Below are 16,847 nucleotides of genomic sequence, written 5' to 3'. Positions count from 1 at the left end.
TGTCTCATATCCCTCCAGAGCATGAACTCAACCATAACAAGGTCACCGCAGCCCAGGCAGACTCTAGTCCTGATGTCATCAATCAGTTCATTTGCATCGGTGAGCAACAGGTCCAGTACTGCATCTCCCCTGGTAGGGGCCTTCTGTTACTTGACTCCGGAAGTTATCCTCAACACATTCCAGGAGCCTCCTGGATTTCCTACAGCTCCCCATGCTACTTTTCCAGCAGATGTCTGGGTGTTTGAAGTCCCCAAGCAGGACATGTGCTTGCAGTCACAATGCCTCCTGTAGCTGGAGGTAGAAGGCCTCATTGACAGGCTCTACTTGATCAGGTGGCCTGTAGCAGACACCGATCATAAGGCCCCCTTTGCTGCCTCGGTCTTTAACTATCACTGATAGGCTTTGAACTTGCTCATGACTATTCTTTAGGGACAGCTCTTCACAATCTCTTCCTTTCCTGATGTAGATAACAACACCCCCTCCACTCCTTCCTTGCCTGTCCCTTCTGAACAGCTTGTAACCATTGATACCCACGCTCCAGTCATGGGAATCACTCTACCAGGTTTCAATGACAGCAACTATACTGTGGTTTTCTAGTAGCACAGTAGCTTCCGGCTCCTCACAGGCTGCATGCATTGGTGTCGAGGCACTTCAGCTGGGCAGCTGGTCTTGTCACCTCCTTAAAGGATAACTCTTTAATTCCTTTTAAGTATTTCCCATGATTTTCCCCATTGCCTTCTCCTGTTGCCCCAGCAGCCTCATCAGCATAAGACTTTGTATGTGCTGCAATGTTGCCAGCACCTCTAAAGGCAGTGGGTCCTTCAAGGGCCTCTGCTAGTGCCCTGTCCCTCTAATCTAGCTACATAGAGTAGGAAAAGAGAAAAATGAGAATCTTCAGGTCCTATCCCTTCCCTCTAGCAATGCACTGTTTGTAATCTCTAGAAATCCTGACCATCATAGCAAGATGAATGTTTTTCTGTACTTCCAGTATTTCTTAAGATCTTTTCCTTCCCTTAAGTGAACAACAACAACAAAAAAAAACCAAAAACAAAAAAAACCCACAATGGTGGCTATCAGGAATTAAGAAAAGCAAGTGCATTAAAATAAAGGGCTAATCTATTATTATAACTCTACTGCAGAGAAGTCTGTTAAAATTCAGACAAGTTTGGCTATGATAAATGTAACAGTAAGTTCTATTTCAGAAATTCAAGAAATATTTTATGTACAGTATCATGTGGAAAATTGCTATGATAATTTACAAATTCCCAGAAATAAGTATACAGTAGATGTTATCCTTAAATAACCATGAATTAGTGCAACAAAAATTTCTTTCAAGTATTTCCTGTACAACGACACAAAAAACTTGTCTTTTCCTTCCTATCTCAAATAATCAAAGTTTTGAATATGTGATGTAGAAAATGTGCAATGAAAGAAATAATCACATGACCATAATACACATCTCTGCAGTGAATTGTGGTAACACATACTTTAAATGAAATCGAAGCATGCAACTCTGAATAAAATGACTGAGAATTCTGTTAAACCATGTACAGATTTTCAGTACACTGGTTCAATGATGCATCAGGTTATTTCCTTCAGTGAAGGTTCTTCTTGCAATCTCATCTTCATCAGCTGAGGCAGAAGATGAATATTTGAATTGACCTGGTTACATACTTGTGTCTTGGTTTAGGCAGGTGATTTTAGAATAAATTTTGCTGAGTTTTAGCATAACTATTTGCGCTGCAATTTAACAGCCAGTAAACACACATTCTTTTTTTGCCTGCAGTAGTGACAAGAAGTGTCTCTTGCATAGTGCCTGGCATTCCAATAGATGGTTGGAACGTAATTTCTATTAAAAAATGATATATTATTAATCTCAGAATTCTACTTTAACACACATACTCAAGTTTTGCAAACATTTGGACTCCTGATTCTGTGCAATAAAATAGGACACCTGCCTGTGCACCTGGATTAACAGTATCATGTTATTGCATTTTTTGTATTTGTGCTCTTATTTAATTTTTGTGGTTTTCCTGCTATGAGGGTAGTGAGACACTGGAAAAGTTTTCCCTGGGAAACTGTGGATGCCCCATCCCTGGAGGTGTTCAAGGTCAGACTGGACGGAACCTTGTCTAGTAGGTGTCCCTTCACTGTTTCTAGACCTTAGCAATATTTTAATCACAATACCCTGCCTATTTCACCAGTTATTGCTTCACTCTGCAGACATTACTCAGGCTCATATCCCTTCCCAGGACTGCCTAATGCTGCCTTGCAATGGTTCAAAGGTGATAGTACAGCAGGGGGCGTGGCTGGGTTAGGTTGAGAGATCACTCAGAGAGCAGTAGAGCAATCCGCTCAGAAGTTAAATAGATTCTAAGATTTCTGTTGATGAGTATAGAGTATCATTTCAGCATTTGTACCTCTTAATCATTTCCAAGTTATCAGCATGTTTGCTTATTCGTTAGCATATTTTGAGAACAACATGAATTCTGCTTAATTCATCCAGAGAAAAACTGCAAAATTATTTGACTTTACAGACAATTATACTTCTAATGGAATTCAGAGATTCATTAAGAGCATTCAGTTTTCAAGGATTGCCTAGGAATGTGATCTGAAGTTCAAGGATCCATTGTATCAAATGTGATAACGTGTAATAACGAGATAATTCACTCTCAAAAGAATTCATAATTTGAGTTTAGATTGGTGAATAAAACAGTGCAGGAAACAACTAGCATCATGTTCAACATTGCTGAAAACCAAAGAATTCCTGCATGGAGGACAGGTAGAATAATACTATCTAGATATGTCTGTCATGATAGAATGGCCTGCGTTGAAAAGGACCATAATGATCATCTAGTCTCAACCCCCCTGCTGTGTGCAGGGTCGCCATCCACCAGACCAGGCTGCCCAGAACCACATCCAGCCTGGCCTTGAATGCCTCCAGGGATGGGGCATCCACAACCTCCTTTGGCAACTCGTTCCAGTGCGTCACCACTCTCTGAGTGAAAAACATCCTCCGAATATCTAACCTACATCTCCCCTGTCTCAGTTTAAAACCATTCCCCTGTGTTCTATCACTATCCACCCATGTAAACAGTCGTTCCCCCTCCTGTTTATATGCTCCCTTCAAGTATTGGAAGGCCACAATGAGGTCTCCCTGGAGCCTTCTCTTCTCCAAACTAAACAAGCCCAGTTCCCTCAACCTTTCTTCATAGGAGAGGTGCTCCAGCCCTCTGATCATCTTGGTGGCCCTCCTCTGGACCTGTTCTAAGAGCTCCACATCTTTCTTGTACTGGGGGCCCCAGGCCTGGACACAGTACTCCAGATGGGGCCTCACAAGAGCCGAGTAGAGGGGGACCACCACCTCCCTCTCCCTGCTGACCACTCCTCTTTTAATGCAGCCCAGAACATAGCTGGCCTTCCGGGCTGCGAGCGCACACTGCTGGCTCATGTCGTTTCTTGTCTACCAGGACCCCCAAGTCCTTTGCAGGGCTGCTCTCAAGGATATCTTCCCCCAGTCTGTATAAATACCTGGGATTAACATGCATATACATACATGATAGATATATACATACACAATTTGAATAAAAATACTTTGAGTCCAAGGACTCTATGCATTCACATCTTGATTTTTCTTACCAAATTTTCTTCTAATTTCCTTATCTTTTGGCCTCAAACAACTACCTAGAAGAGAGTAGACCCTAAATTGTCTCCTTTATAATTCTGTACTGGCAATCGAAGGTGGTGAAAATTTATTACATTCCATTAGTGTAAACCAGAACAGTAAGCATTTTGTAAAAAGGTAACAACCAGATAATCAGTCAGTAGGCAGTAGAGTTATTTCACATTTTCTGAGCTTAATGCCATTCATCCTCACTCACATGGCATGCCTTCATAAAAGTTAATTAACCACATTAATAAGCATCAGTAAAAGTTAGTTGATTGTACATGCCCACCCAGGATTCTAGCACTGCCTCTTGAACCATGACATCATGGATCTTCAAGGTTTGTCAGGTACAAAAGAGAAAAGGCAATGATATTAGCAGTTTTTCATATTTACATCAAAATAGAATGTGAGACATTCATTTGAGAGGAATATGTAGAAAATATGCCCAGCTCTATCACTGATGTTCTCCTCAGAAGTCAGTAGATGCATAAACATAACCACTGGTGTCTGTAGGAGCAACAAGCATTTTGAAAAAGAAGTTAATCCCATTTTAAGATAGATCTCTAATTAAACTATGGAATGAATCACCCCTTTAAATCTCTTTATCAATGAATAAGGGGATGAGGGAGATGACTAGTTTAAGATCATGAGCACTACCTGGAAAAAAAAATAAAGGAGTACTTATAGATGTTTCCTCTATGGTAAATCTTTTGTTGTAGTAATATCCTGTTCAGTGTTCAAGCATATGATGCAGCAAAAGGGGTCTGCTCATTCGTCTCACTTGTTGTCAACTGTATTATTGGCTGCTATATTAGGAAGACCTTTTCAACCCTGCTGTACCACCAAGTTTCATACCAAACAGAGATACTGGTATGTCTATTTATTTATTTAAACTTAGAATGAATCCTGCATTTGACTTGTCAGCTTCACTGTATGCTAAGAAAAAAAATCATTCAATTTTCTATCCAACTTTTTAGTTTTAATTAAATTTTCCCTGTTCTTCATAAATATGTTGATATTGTTTCTCCTGAAAATAGAGATCATCTTTCTTATTTTAATAACTAATCTTTCCAGTTTTTCTTTTCATATGCTATTTGAATAAGCACGTCCAATTTGAAGATGATAAATGTTGCTAAAATGGCAAAAGAGTAAATTGCATCTCCTCCAACCATAAAATAGTGCTAATAATTTCTATAGCTATTCATATGATTTAAGGTTCCAGAAAGCCAACAGAAGCACTTATTTACAACCAGAAGGTGTTAAATCAGGGTTTACCCTTACTGTTTATCATTAAAGAAACCACGCGAGACGATGTAATTAATTGCAAGACTTGACATAGAAATTCAGCTTCTTGTTTGGCCTACAGCAAGTAAATGTCCTCGACAATTACAAAGGCAGTCTGTAACATAACTACCCTATGCAGTAGTTGCACTGATGAGGGAAGTTACGCATGATAACCAGGGATAATCACAGAATCGATAATAATGCCAGAACCTGAACAGGCAAAGCTGAACTTTACCTGTGTTGTCTCAGTGCTGCATTCCTTGTGGGTAATGGACAGGCTTTGGTTGTTTCATTGAGACCAAATGATGTACTGTGGCTTGTTGAACTCTTATTCAGAAGAGTATACGTGCCGGATCACCTGTGAAAAAGAGGTACACGTATAAACCAGGGAAGCAAAGAAAAGACAATCTGCGGTCAGGCATTTCCACCTACCACTTTTTTCTAAAGATGGAAGTCATCTAGCACCCAGAAAAATCTAGGCTTTCAGCAAATATATTCCCTTTAGGAAGTTGGATGGTGAAAGAGGAGACTCAGGAGCCTCTAGAACAATTTGATTTTATCATAGCCCACCCGGATGAAATTTAAATTTCTCTGGAGTTATGACTAAACAAAGGCCAACTTTCATAATGACAAAAGCTGGTAATTAATCTCAATGATATGTATCTATTTCAGAAACACTTTACACCTAAAATAGGTTGAGTTTGCTTTCTTATTAGAAATAATTATTTCAACTTTTAAATATCTTCTATTCACTGTTAATGAATGTAAAGTGTTGTTAATTCACTTATGCAGAATCTCACTCAAATATGTTTTGTAAAACAGCTAATCTTGATATCTTGTTGGCCTTCTTGGCCTGAAACTTATGCCAGTATATCTGTTTTGTTATTAATGTACGAGGTAACAGGTCCTCCAAAGAACCACCAATCCTTTTCTGTATTTTATTCTAGCAATCTTCTCTTCTGTCTAAAAAAAATCATGTTTGAATCTTGTTTGTTAAATGCTGATTTTGTTCTTTATTAAAATGTTCAGTTTAAAATCATCTTCAGATAGGAATGCTGGCTAAAGTTATATTTTATAAATCAATCAGAAATAAAAGTTACAATTTAAATCATGAAGAAGTTTTTGTTCCTGTTGTTGTTTTTTTCATATCAGGTTTTAAGATTAAAGTCTCTATGCTCCTTGAAGAATTTCTCTCTTTTTCAAGAATTCTTTAGTATTGTGATTTGATGTTACAAACACAGAAAGGATTGCGGGATACTTTGCTGGAAAAAAGCTGAACAAAATTAGCATTCTAAAATCATCTTGTTGGAAACCATCTGTTTTCTAAAGGAGAACACCAACACATATTTATATTTAAGCAGTAAGACTGGAAAAAAAAGAAAAGGAGAATGGATTTTGATTGAGGAAAAAAAATAACGTCATGTTGCCACATTGTGATGTGCTGTGGGGTACCTATAATTAACATTCCATAACTTTGGGTCATGATTTACAACTACTAAAGTAGGAAGTCAGTCCCTATGAAAGTGAACTGTGAACTGGGATTGTTTCTTATTTATATAGCATTTAAGTCTTGGTGTGCATTTGAAAAGAACAAAAATATTTAAATATTAATCTTGATTTAGAGTAATTCTGAAAATGAAATAACATGAAATGAAAAAAAAATTCCACATGAAAGAAAATTAGATCAATTTCAGTATCTATTTAACTGTTCATAGGCACAATTATCCTTTGCGATATCATAGGTGTGAAATGCAGAAAGAAGAAAAAGAAAAGCTAAGCAATCTTTAAATAAGTGAGTCTTACTATCTGCAGTTGAGCTGAGTAGCTGTTTGCTACCCAGAAAAAAAATCTGAAGACTAAGTATTTATTAAAGTCAGTGAGTCTTCAAACCCTTTAAAGGGTGAGCAGAGGGAAATTTTACATATGTACTAAAGAATGCTCTTTCTTGCATATAAGTGAGCAAGTCTTCATACTTTTTTGTTAGGAGTGGATAAGAATAAAGCTATTGCCCAAATAGCCTATTTTGTAAATGTACGTGAATTAAAATTGTGGGATAGATGACCTCCTAGAATCTCTTACAGAAAGTGATACTTTAGTTTGATGAAACTTAGAGTAAAGCATCTTTTTAGCAAGTGAACTGGTCAAGTTTATATCAACCAATATGCTGACCTTTAAGAGTCTATTATGTTTGCTCAACTTGCAAATCTAGCTAGAAGCAATTGATGAAATATTTTATTTTGGGAACATCTGTGAAGCAAATAGCTCACATTAGTACCTCTCCATTAAGAAGTCTATTCTACTGACTTGAATTGAACATGCTATATATGTTTTATATACACTTTTTACTGTTGGATTTTATGAACCAAAATGTATATATGCGGAATAAAATGCACCTGCTGTGCAGTGAGATGAATTAAAGGCTAGCCTCATTTCATTTTTTTTTCTTTATGCCCTGTTTGTTACTCACATATCAATAGCTCATTTTACTGATCTACATAGAATAGTCCAAGAGCTGCAACATATTTCTAACTGTGACTAGATTAAGCCTTTGAATTTTTCATTGCTTTTCTCCTTGAATACAATACGTAAGGACAGAGTTTTCAATAATCCTATTACTCAGTACAGAAATAGGCTACTGCTAGCGGAGTGTCTGATGTTTTCGGCTTCCAATTAGCGACTGCAGTTCCTGCATATAAATTTGCAGAGTAATTTAACTGCTGTAAAATTTATCAAACAAGAAGCAGAAACATTTCATACTTTCCAAGGAACCAGATTTTAAAGTTATTATCACTTATAAATGATCTTATTTACTGAAATCTGCTTCTCCCATTACATGTTGCAAATTTAGAATACCCTGTGCTTCCTGAAGATAATTTTTTCTCTAAAATGACTATGAAACCAACTAGAATACCTTAGATGATAGCTTAAACTGTTATTCATTTCTCCATTAGAATTTATGTGGCTGCATATCAACACAAGTTTGATAGTGCTAATATTTTTTCTTCCAATCGAACTCTAGTTCTTTCTGAAATTACAGTGTTTAATTTATGCCTAGGACTTGGCAAGTATCAACTACTTTAAAACTCTCTTATCCTTTCTCTCAGACACTCACAGACCTAATTTCTTAGCAAGAAGACATAAAGAAAGAGATCTTGAGTACAGCTAAGTGTGAGTCAGGGATGAGAAAACTGAATCTGTAGAAACAGAACTCTCCTATTTTTAGAATTAAATATACAAGCATGGAACACCTTGTACTCTTGAAACTAGTCCTGCTAATCTGGGAGGCAGCACTGTAACTTGTATAAAATCTCTTAGTATGATTTTTTGATCAGTCCATTAAGATAGACACAAAACGTACAGAAAAAAAAACCACCACCACCGACAACAGTAAACAAAAACAAACAGTCCTTCTTATAAGGAGAAAATGTTAGAAAAAAAACTGATACAATGAACATCTTGCTAAATGCAGTTTATCATTCATATTATATAAATGTTTTACTAAAGCAATACACTTAGAAGACTTCCTAGATCTTGTGATCAACAGTTGATCTCAATCTATTCATAAAAGAGCAGGTAAGTAGGACAGAATGTTGGTACAGAGTATGCAGTCCTGGCAAAGGGGAATTAGGTGAAGAAGTTTCGTAAATACAAGGAGAGCCTGTGTCTGTGTGATATATATATAGGGGAAGAACATTGATATCAGAATGTAGTTTGGGATTAATGTGTATAATGGCTTGAAAAACTGGTGTGACTTATTGAAAAACAGTGTGACTTCTTTCAACCTTTGTACAAAAAGAGAGTCAGAACTGAATAAATGTTGTATTGACTTATGTTTTGTGTCAATGCCCCACTATGTGCATTCACACAATTTCTTATCAGCCTGTGTTAGGAACATGTCTTGAAGTGTATCATGGCTGAGACTTTGCCATTTGTGGTGGACTAGTCTTGGCTAACAGCTAAACTCCCACCCATCTGCTTGCTTTGACACTCTCCACAAGATGGGGACAGAAAATAGGGTGAACAGGCATGAGAAAGGTTGTGGATTAAGGCACAGACAGGGAGATAGCCTACCAGTTAGTGTTATGGGCAGAACAGATTCAATTTGGGAAAAATAACTCAATTTAATTTCAATGAAATAAGAGTTTAATTACAGATCCAGGTAGAGCAAAAAAAAGAAAAACATTAAAACAACTTTCCATCCCCTTTTACGATCTCTTTACTTTCTTTCTGATTTCTTACTTCTTTCTCTTCTTTAATTCCTTCCAGGGGAGTATGGAGCTCTTCATACTGCCTTTTAGAGGGCCAGAATTACTGTTGTTCTCTCCTGGAATAAAGTCTGTGACTCTTTCTCACACATCCTGTATGCCGAGAGTCCTGACATACCACTTTTCATCTTCTATAAATGTGGACATGCAAAGTAGAGATTTTTTTCTGGTTCAGTTTCTTTTCATTTTTACCTCTACCTGAGACAGTAGTCTCTGGCAACAGCTAAAGTCTGGAAAGAAGACAGCAATGACTGTTGTAGGATGCTTTGAAATGAAGTAGTGTCTTGGGTACCAGTTTGCACAGATGATTGGCTCTTGAAACACTTCTCCATGACAAGAGAAGGCACAAAAGCAGGGGTCATCTGGAAGTGATTCATCTTATTCAGTTCCCTGTCATTGGAAAGGATTTGAGCACCTGGTTGTGGATTAGTACTTTGATCCTCTGAGAGAAGAGCACACCCAGAAACCACTGGTAGAGCCATCCAGTAAGAAAGAGAAAAAAACCAGCAAAAGATAAATTCCAGCAATTGACCTTGTAAGTGACCATCTCTTTCCTCGAACTAAATAGAATGCTTCTGTTCTGCATCATTGCAGGGTGGGGTGTGAGGTGAGGAGAAAGAGAGACAGAGATAGTGCAGGGTTCCATCTGGGAGCTGTTGGGAAGGCTTGGAAACAAATGGCTTAATTAGACAACTGTTTTAATAAGACAGAATAAGAAAACAAATATAGTAAGTCTTCAGATTCTGAACACCTCACATTTATGCAGCTGTGGAAGGAGCCCAGATGCCTTTTCCCAGAGCAGATCCTGGCCGTGGGGAGAAGCTTTCCCTTTTGGTCATTCAAGTTAATTATTAACTTCATTAGAAGCATTCATACAGGATGTTTACATGAGAACTTCTTGCTGCACTTTTAGATACAGCTTAGATCACTGTTGTAATAGGCGGTTGCGAGGATACGAGATGTAATGAGAAAGGCCCCTCCCCGAAGGAACAAGGACTAGTTGACCAAAGAATGTACCCGTGACGCAGGAAAAATGGCAAACTAAGATGATCCGATAAGCTACCTTTTGATATGTCAATAGATGGAAAATACTGCTTCATGCTTCACTGCTACATGCCTCAGCAAAAATATCCAATCAGCATTAAGGGAGTAAGCTTTAGATGGCAATAGTAGATAGCAAGTATCATAAAAGGAGTGCTACACCTTTGAATAAAAAAAGCTTTTCTTCCTGATATTGTGTGTGTGTGAGTGTGTTTTCAAGTGGTGCCGAAACCCGGGAACGAGTGAGTGTGTTTTCAAGTGGTGCCGAAACCCGGGAATGAATGAGTGTGTTTTCAAGTGGTGCCAAAACCTGGGAATGAGTGAGTGTGTTTTCAGATCATGCAGGTTGTTTCTCCATTACTACTCAGGTAGTGAGTAGGAGCTACCCACAGGCTCCTCTATTGGAATGAGCTGGTTGAAGTTATCCTGTGATGAAGGGATTTTAATGCAATGGAATAGTTCAGTTGGAAGGGACCTTCAAAGGTCATCTAGTGCAACTTCTGGAACACTTGAAGCCTAACCAAATGTTAGAACATATTACTGAGGACACTGTCCAAATGCCTTTGGGCACCGTCAGGCATGGGGCATCGAACACCTTGCTAGGAAGCATATTCCAGTGTTTGACAGCCCAGAACCACAGACAGTATTCAAGGTGAAGCCATACCAATGCTAAATACAACGGGGTGATCACTTCTTTTGACTGGCTGGCTGTACAGCTCTTGATGGACCCCAAAATACATTTTGCCCTCTTGGCTGCCTGGGCATCCTGCTGGCTCATGACAAGTCTACCGTCACCAACACCTCCAGGTCCCTTTCTACTGAGTGGCTCTCCAGCCACTTGTCTCACATCTGTGCTTGAGTCCACCATTGCTTTGTCCTAGGTGCAGCACCATGCATTTTCCTTTGTTAAACTTCATGCTGTTGATAGGTGTCCAGTATCTGCCCACTTTTTAAATCTAGTCCTTAGTCTAGCCAAACTGCTTGGGCAGTGAACATACAGAGCTCATGTATTAGCTCTTAGTTACTTAACTCTTGATATTTCCGAGTAGATAATCCTGTGGTCTTAAATTCCATGCAAGAAGTTAACCTCTGAAAAGCTGCTTTCCACATGTGTACTCCAATAAATATATAGGTTGCTCCAAAAGCAATGCCTCCTGCTTATTTCCATGGAAATTAAATCAGATACAAAAAACACAATAATACTATTTAGTAGAAAAAAATCTCAGCTACTAAACATTCTTTTTGAATATAGTCACCACCATTAGCTATGCCTTCTTGCCAGTGATGAGCAAGAGCCTGCATGTTGCACTCTTAATCTGCACCAGCATAAGTGACCTGCAGTCACCATTGCTGAAGCATACCACCCACTGGTTCGCTGAGCTCACATCCATGGTTTGGTCTCCATAAACATTCAGGAAGAGTTAATGAATGTTAGTGGATACAATGTTTTCTGTGTGGAGAAATTCAATTCCACACCTTTTCTTCACATGCAGTTACATGTCAGACGCCATCTTGTCAAACTGCCCCTCTGCTGCCATCTGTCACATGGCAACAAAATGTAAGGAAATATTGGCAGGAAGGTTCAACCTCTGCTGCCCTACCACCAACATCTGCTTCTGACATTGTGAGCCAACATAATAAAATAGGAGGCATTACTTTCAGACCAGCCCTTGTACTATACACAAACTGCTGAAAGCATTATCTTTTAGTGCACTACTAGTTTATTGAATGCTTAGGAGCAACAACATTCAAGATAAATGTATTTTTAACCAGAAGTGCAAGGTATTTGTAACTTTAACACAGTTAGAAGTGAATTACCTTTAAGTATACCAGTAATGTCAACTATAAAAGATATTTCACCTCCTTTGACTTGTGTAGCATTGTTCCAATGCTTTCAAGCAATGTTTTGCTAAGTTATTGTTGCTATTCAGTGATGGCTGAATAGCACTTCCCTACAATTGTTCTGAAAGGGGACACAGACATTAGAGGTATTCCTAAGATATAGTATTATTTTGTGTTTGTTTACTTGGAGTTATCACAGGATTACTTGCTTCTGCTGAAGATGCAATGACCCATTTGCACAGCGGCTCATATACTGGACAAAGGTCTGAGACAAATGTTGGCTTGTGCGTCAGCCAGCCAGAAGACCAACATAGATTCAGCCCTGAATAAGCCACCAGAGACAATTCTCACCTCGCTCTTGCCTGGTTTATCTGACATCTCAGAAAGGCAGGTGAAGTGTTTTTCTTACTTCAGCTTGGCTCACTGAAGTTTTACTTTCCTGCTGTTATTTTATTCTAAGCAGTTCCACAGTTTTGACTTGCACTTCTGACAAGTTGTGACACCTGAAAGCTCAGCTTATTCCTGCTCATAGGGCTTTGGAGTTACTGCATATTTACTGTAGAAGCAGAACATATTCATGGACAACATGGAATAGATGGTAACTGTAATTGCTTTTGCAAGTTTATACAGTGATAATTATTCATCTGCTCACACTGCTTATAAACTTACATTATAGTCTAACTCTGCAGAATTGAGGAAATACTGAATTGGAACCTCTGTCTAGAAAGATAAGGGAAAGAAGGAGGTGGTAGCCCTATATTACTCCTTTCTTTCTGACACACAAAAAAAAATCTGAGGTATCTTATCAAAACTGTTTCAGACATGAATATCTAAGTGCTTCATCCATCTGTCCAGTATCCCTTGCATCAGTTTCAGTTCACACTTGTTCTCTGCTGCTCACAAACAACTTTTAGTCTCACATTGAAATGCAACAAACTGAACTGATTTTATGGAATTGTTTAATCTCTATCTTTTCATTGGTCTGATGAGTTTAAGTGCGATTCTATATTACACTTTGAATTAATCACTGAATCTAAGTTTAGATTCTGCAAGAATGCAAATGACCTTCTTTATGGACACATTTTTGTGCACAGAAAAATCATCCAGTCAGTAGATACTGGCTACTGTACCTTCTTCCCTGTTCTCCAAAAGAGAACTCTGAAACCTTAAATCTTTGTACTAGCCAAGTACAAAGATCTGATAGCTTCAAAGCAGGTTAATTAACATACCAGACTTGATGGGTCTCTGGGATAAAAACAAAGTGCCCGCTTGCCTTATTAAAATTGGGAAGCCGGACATCTAGGAAACTCTTCATTAGTCAAAAACTGTCTCAGAGACTGATTGTTAGTTGATTGTCAGCCTCAAAGAGTATCATTCTAACTAGCAGAATAAAACAGAAGTCTTTCTAATGGGATTGACCTTCATATGCTATTGGCAAATGACACCAGTTTCAGGATGGAGAAATCCTTGGTGAGTAAGTCTCTAGGGAAAAGGTGTTTTGAAATTAACTAGTAATGAGAATTTTTCCTCAGTAAATCACTGGTAAATTAGCTGTTTTGAAAAGATTGTTTTACATCACCAGCATGGAAAGCTATTTGAGAATATTTTTTCCAACCGTGGATCAGTCACTAGGTCTTCTACAGATGTATCAGTTCTCATTTTGAATATTCAAATGTTTTGGAGAACATGGAGAACATCTTTGAGTATTTTACATCAAAGAAAAATCATTTCGTAATTTTGAAGAATTAAGTTCATCAAACTTAGCTGGAACTACCTCACTATATATGCAGGATGTCAAGGGATGGGATCATCTATTGAGAGTGTCATCCCAGTGAAGCTGCAATAATCAAATGGATTGCTGGTTTAACATTGCCATCTTTAACCATGTGTTTACATGCCACTGTGAAAGAATTTCCACTAGTTTCACTGAGAGGTCTTTTCTTGTTGTTTTTTTTTTTTTTTTTTTTTTAAACTTCCTTTTCATTAACTAGGAATAACTAAAAAGAGACTAACACTAACCTAACCTAACCCTAACCCCCCCTACTCCTGCTATTCGTTGAGAGGGGCCCACCGGCCACTCTTTCGGCCACTCCTGGCTCGCAATGATAGTGACATCCGCCCTGGTATCGATAAGCGCAGTAACTAAAATAGAACGCGGCCCTGCATAACTGGTAGGAAAATCTCCTACATAGGAGATCATAATCTTAACCAGTGGGCGGTCCTGGGTGCTCAGAGTTAATGCCACGGAGGGCGTGTATATGGGGCTGGGCGTGGGGTCTGTCCGGTTGACCGGGTTGGGAGAGAGGGGGAGGAGCCCTGGGCCACTCGGCCCTCCCCACTCTCGTTTCCCAACTCCCTTTGAGCCCTTTCCTTTCCGCCCATTTTGTACGTATAACATTGTCGGGCGGTATGACCGCTTCAGCCGCACAATTGACATGTCACTCCTTTATCACGCTGGCCACCCCCCCTTGGGGCTCTACATTGTGCTTTGATGTGGCCGAGCTGGCCACATCCAAAGCATGGGCCCCTTGTCTGCGGCGTTCCCTGCGGGCCCGTCACCGATATGGCCGAGACTATACCTCCCTGGATTGCAGCTGCAAGCCCCTCAGTAGTGACAGGGGCTGCCTTTTGTTTGTCTAGAACATATCTAATAATCTCTCCTGGAGTGTTCTGCTTATCAGGGGCTGAGCGTAGTAAAGCTTTGATATCTTCATGAGACTTTTGTTTCAAGCACTCCATAATAACAGGATTATGGACTGCTTTAGGCAAATCAGATCCTTCTACTGCTCTTATCAGCCAATCGGCAAACTCCTGAAATGATTCAGCGGGCCCCTGACAAATGTCTGTCCAAGGGGTTGGGGGTTCAGCATTATGTGCCAGCTTCCTAAATGCATCGATCATGGCATCTGTAGTTGCCAATAGCTCCCCAGGTCGCAAATGAGTTATTTGGGCATGGGGATTAGCCATCCCTACAGCCGCTCCTGTTAACCTGGCCACATCCGTGCCATGCACAGGATGATTCGGGTCTCTTTCAGCTAATATTGCCACCTTTCTACATTCGGATGTCCACTCTTCCTTCCAGAGAGTGTATTGTACTGGCTTAAGTGCCATTCGCATAAGATTAACTATATCATAGGGAAGTATAGGTCCGGGGGCCGTCAGTGCTTCCAATGCATTCAGCGTTAGTGGTGATCTCAGCCCCTTTTTCTCTACTGCCTCTAATAAGCGAGTAATGCCTTTCGGGTCTAGAGGCACCCACGTCGGGCCTTCATCCCCCACCACCACTGGATATGCCCCCACCGACAGACCCTTATCCTCAACTTCCTCCCTTACTCTCGACCAATCAGTTACTCGATTGCAATGGCATTCTCGTTTGCCGCACCCGCACTTTACCCCAGTGGGGCTTACTACCACCCTTTTCAGAGAAGGATATGTAAGTTGATCCGGCTGCCGGCTCGGGTACGGCGGTGGGGTTTCATCCCGTCCCAGATGCCGGGGACCTCCATCTTGCTCTTTGTTCGGTAAAGGGTTTGCAGGGGGCGCGGAGGGTGCGATCTTTGTGGGCGCGGCGTCCTGTTCTTCTGTCAAGCACCTGATAACGAAATCTCCCCCGCCAGATCTCCCCTCCGTTTTCCCCCCCCCGGATTGTCAGGCTCACCAGAGGTGCTCCGGGCTCCCTCATCAAGCCCTAACAATTTTTGCACCTCAATAGCTGCTTTTCCCTCCTCCCTGGCTGCCCGTAAAGCCCCTAAAATCAATCCCCAGGTTTTTAATTCTGCCGCCTTCTGAACGCTCATCGTATGTCGCGCCAGTGCAGATGTGAGAGAATCCCACTTCTGATGATTAATTACATCCCCTGGAGTATCTATTTCTCCTTCCCTTTCTAAGCGAGAGAGTACCGCAGTGATCTCTTTCTTGGAAGGCATATTCTTGCCACAGTAATCTTTACAGAATTGCAACAATACCTTAATTACAGAATCCATGGTCAGCGCCCCACCGTCACCTTGGGTTTTACACGCTGAAAATAAAGTGGCGCCCTGCCGTCACCTCGGGTTATACACGCCGAAAAAATAAAGTGGCGCCCCGCCGTCACCTCGGGTTATACACGCCGAAAAAATAAAGTGGCGCCCCGCCGTCACCTCGGGTTATACACGCCAAAAAATAAAGTGTCTAAACACACTCACTCAACTCACGAAGTTACACACACGTTCCCGGGTTTCGGCACCACTTGAAAACACACACACTCGTTCCCGGGTTTTGGCACCACTTGAAAGCACACACACACGTTCCCGGGTTTCGGCACCACTTGAAGACACACTCACACACACACACAGACACACACACAGTAGCAGCAAGAAAAGCCTTTTTTTATTCAAAGGTGTAGCACTACTTTTATAATACTTGTTATCCACTATTGCCATCTGAAGCTTACTCCCTTAATGCTGATTGGATATTTTTGCTGAGGCATGTCGCAGTGAAGCATGAAGCAGTATTTTCCATCTATTGACATATCAAAAGGTAGCTTATCGGATCATCTTAGTTTGCCATTTTTCCTGCGTCACGGGTACATTCTTTGGTCAACTAGTCCCTGTTCCTTCGGGGAGGGGGCCTTTCTTGTTACATCTCGTATCCTCACAACTGCCTATTACAACATACTAGCCTCATTTTGATATATTTAGTAAAGTTGGTTGTTCCTCATCAGATTGGTGCCGCTGTTTTTTTTTTTTCTTTTTCCCTCTTCCCTTTGT

General features: G+C 40.1%; 1 long non-coding RNA gene across 2 annotated transcripts in view; it reads right to left on the bottom strand.

Moving 5' to 3' along the window:
- The window catches only part of LOC110395944, a 34,248-nt gene extending 18,056 nt beyond the window's left edge, over positions 1-16,192 (bottom strand). For both annotated transcript variants that reach the window (XR_002436697.1, XR_002436696.1), the window contains exons 1-2: positions 16,065-16,192; positions 5,187-5,309 (exon numbers count right to left, since the gene is read on the bottom strand). This is a non-coding gene — a long non-coding RNA (uncharacterized LOC110395944). The remainder of the gene's footprint in view (positions 1-5,186; positions 5,310-16,064) is intronic.

The sequence above is a fragment of the Numida meleagris genome, chromosome 3 (assembly GCF_002078875.1).
Source record: "Numida meleagris isolate 19003 breed g44 Domestic line chromosome 3, NumMel1.0, whole genome shotgun sequence".
Taxonomy (NCBI): domain Eukaryota; kingdom Metazoa; phylum Chordata; class Aves; order Galliformes; family Numididae; genus Numida; species Numida meleagris.
This window is presented reverse-complemented; position numbering and strand designations above follow the sequence as displayed.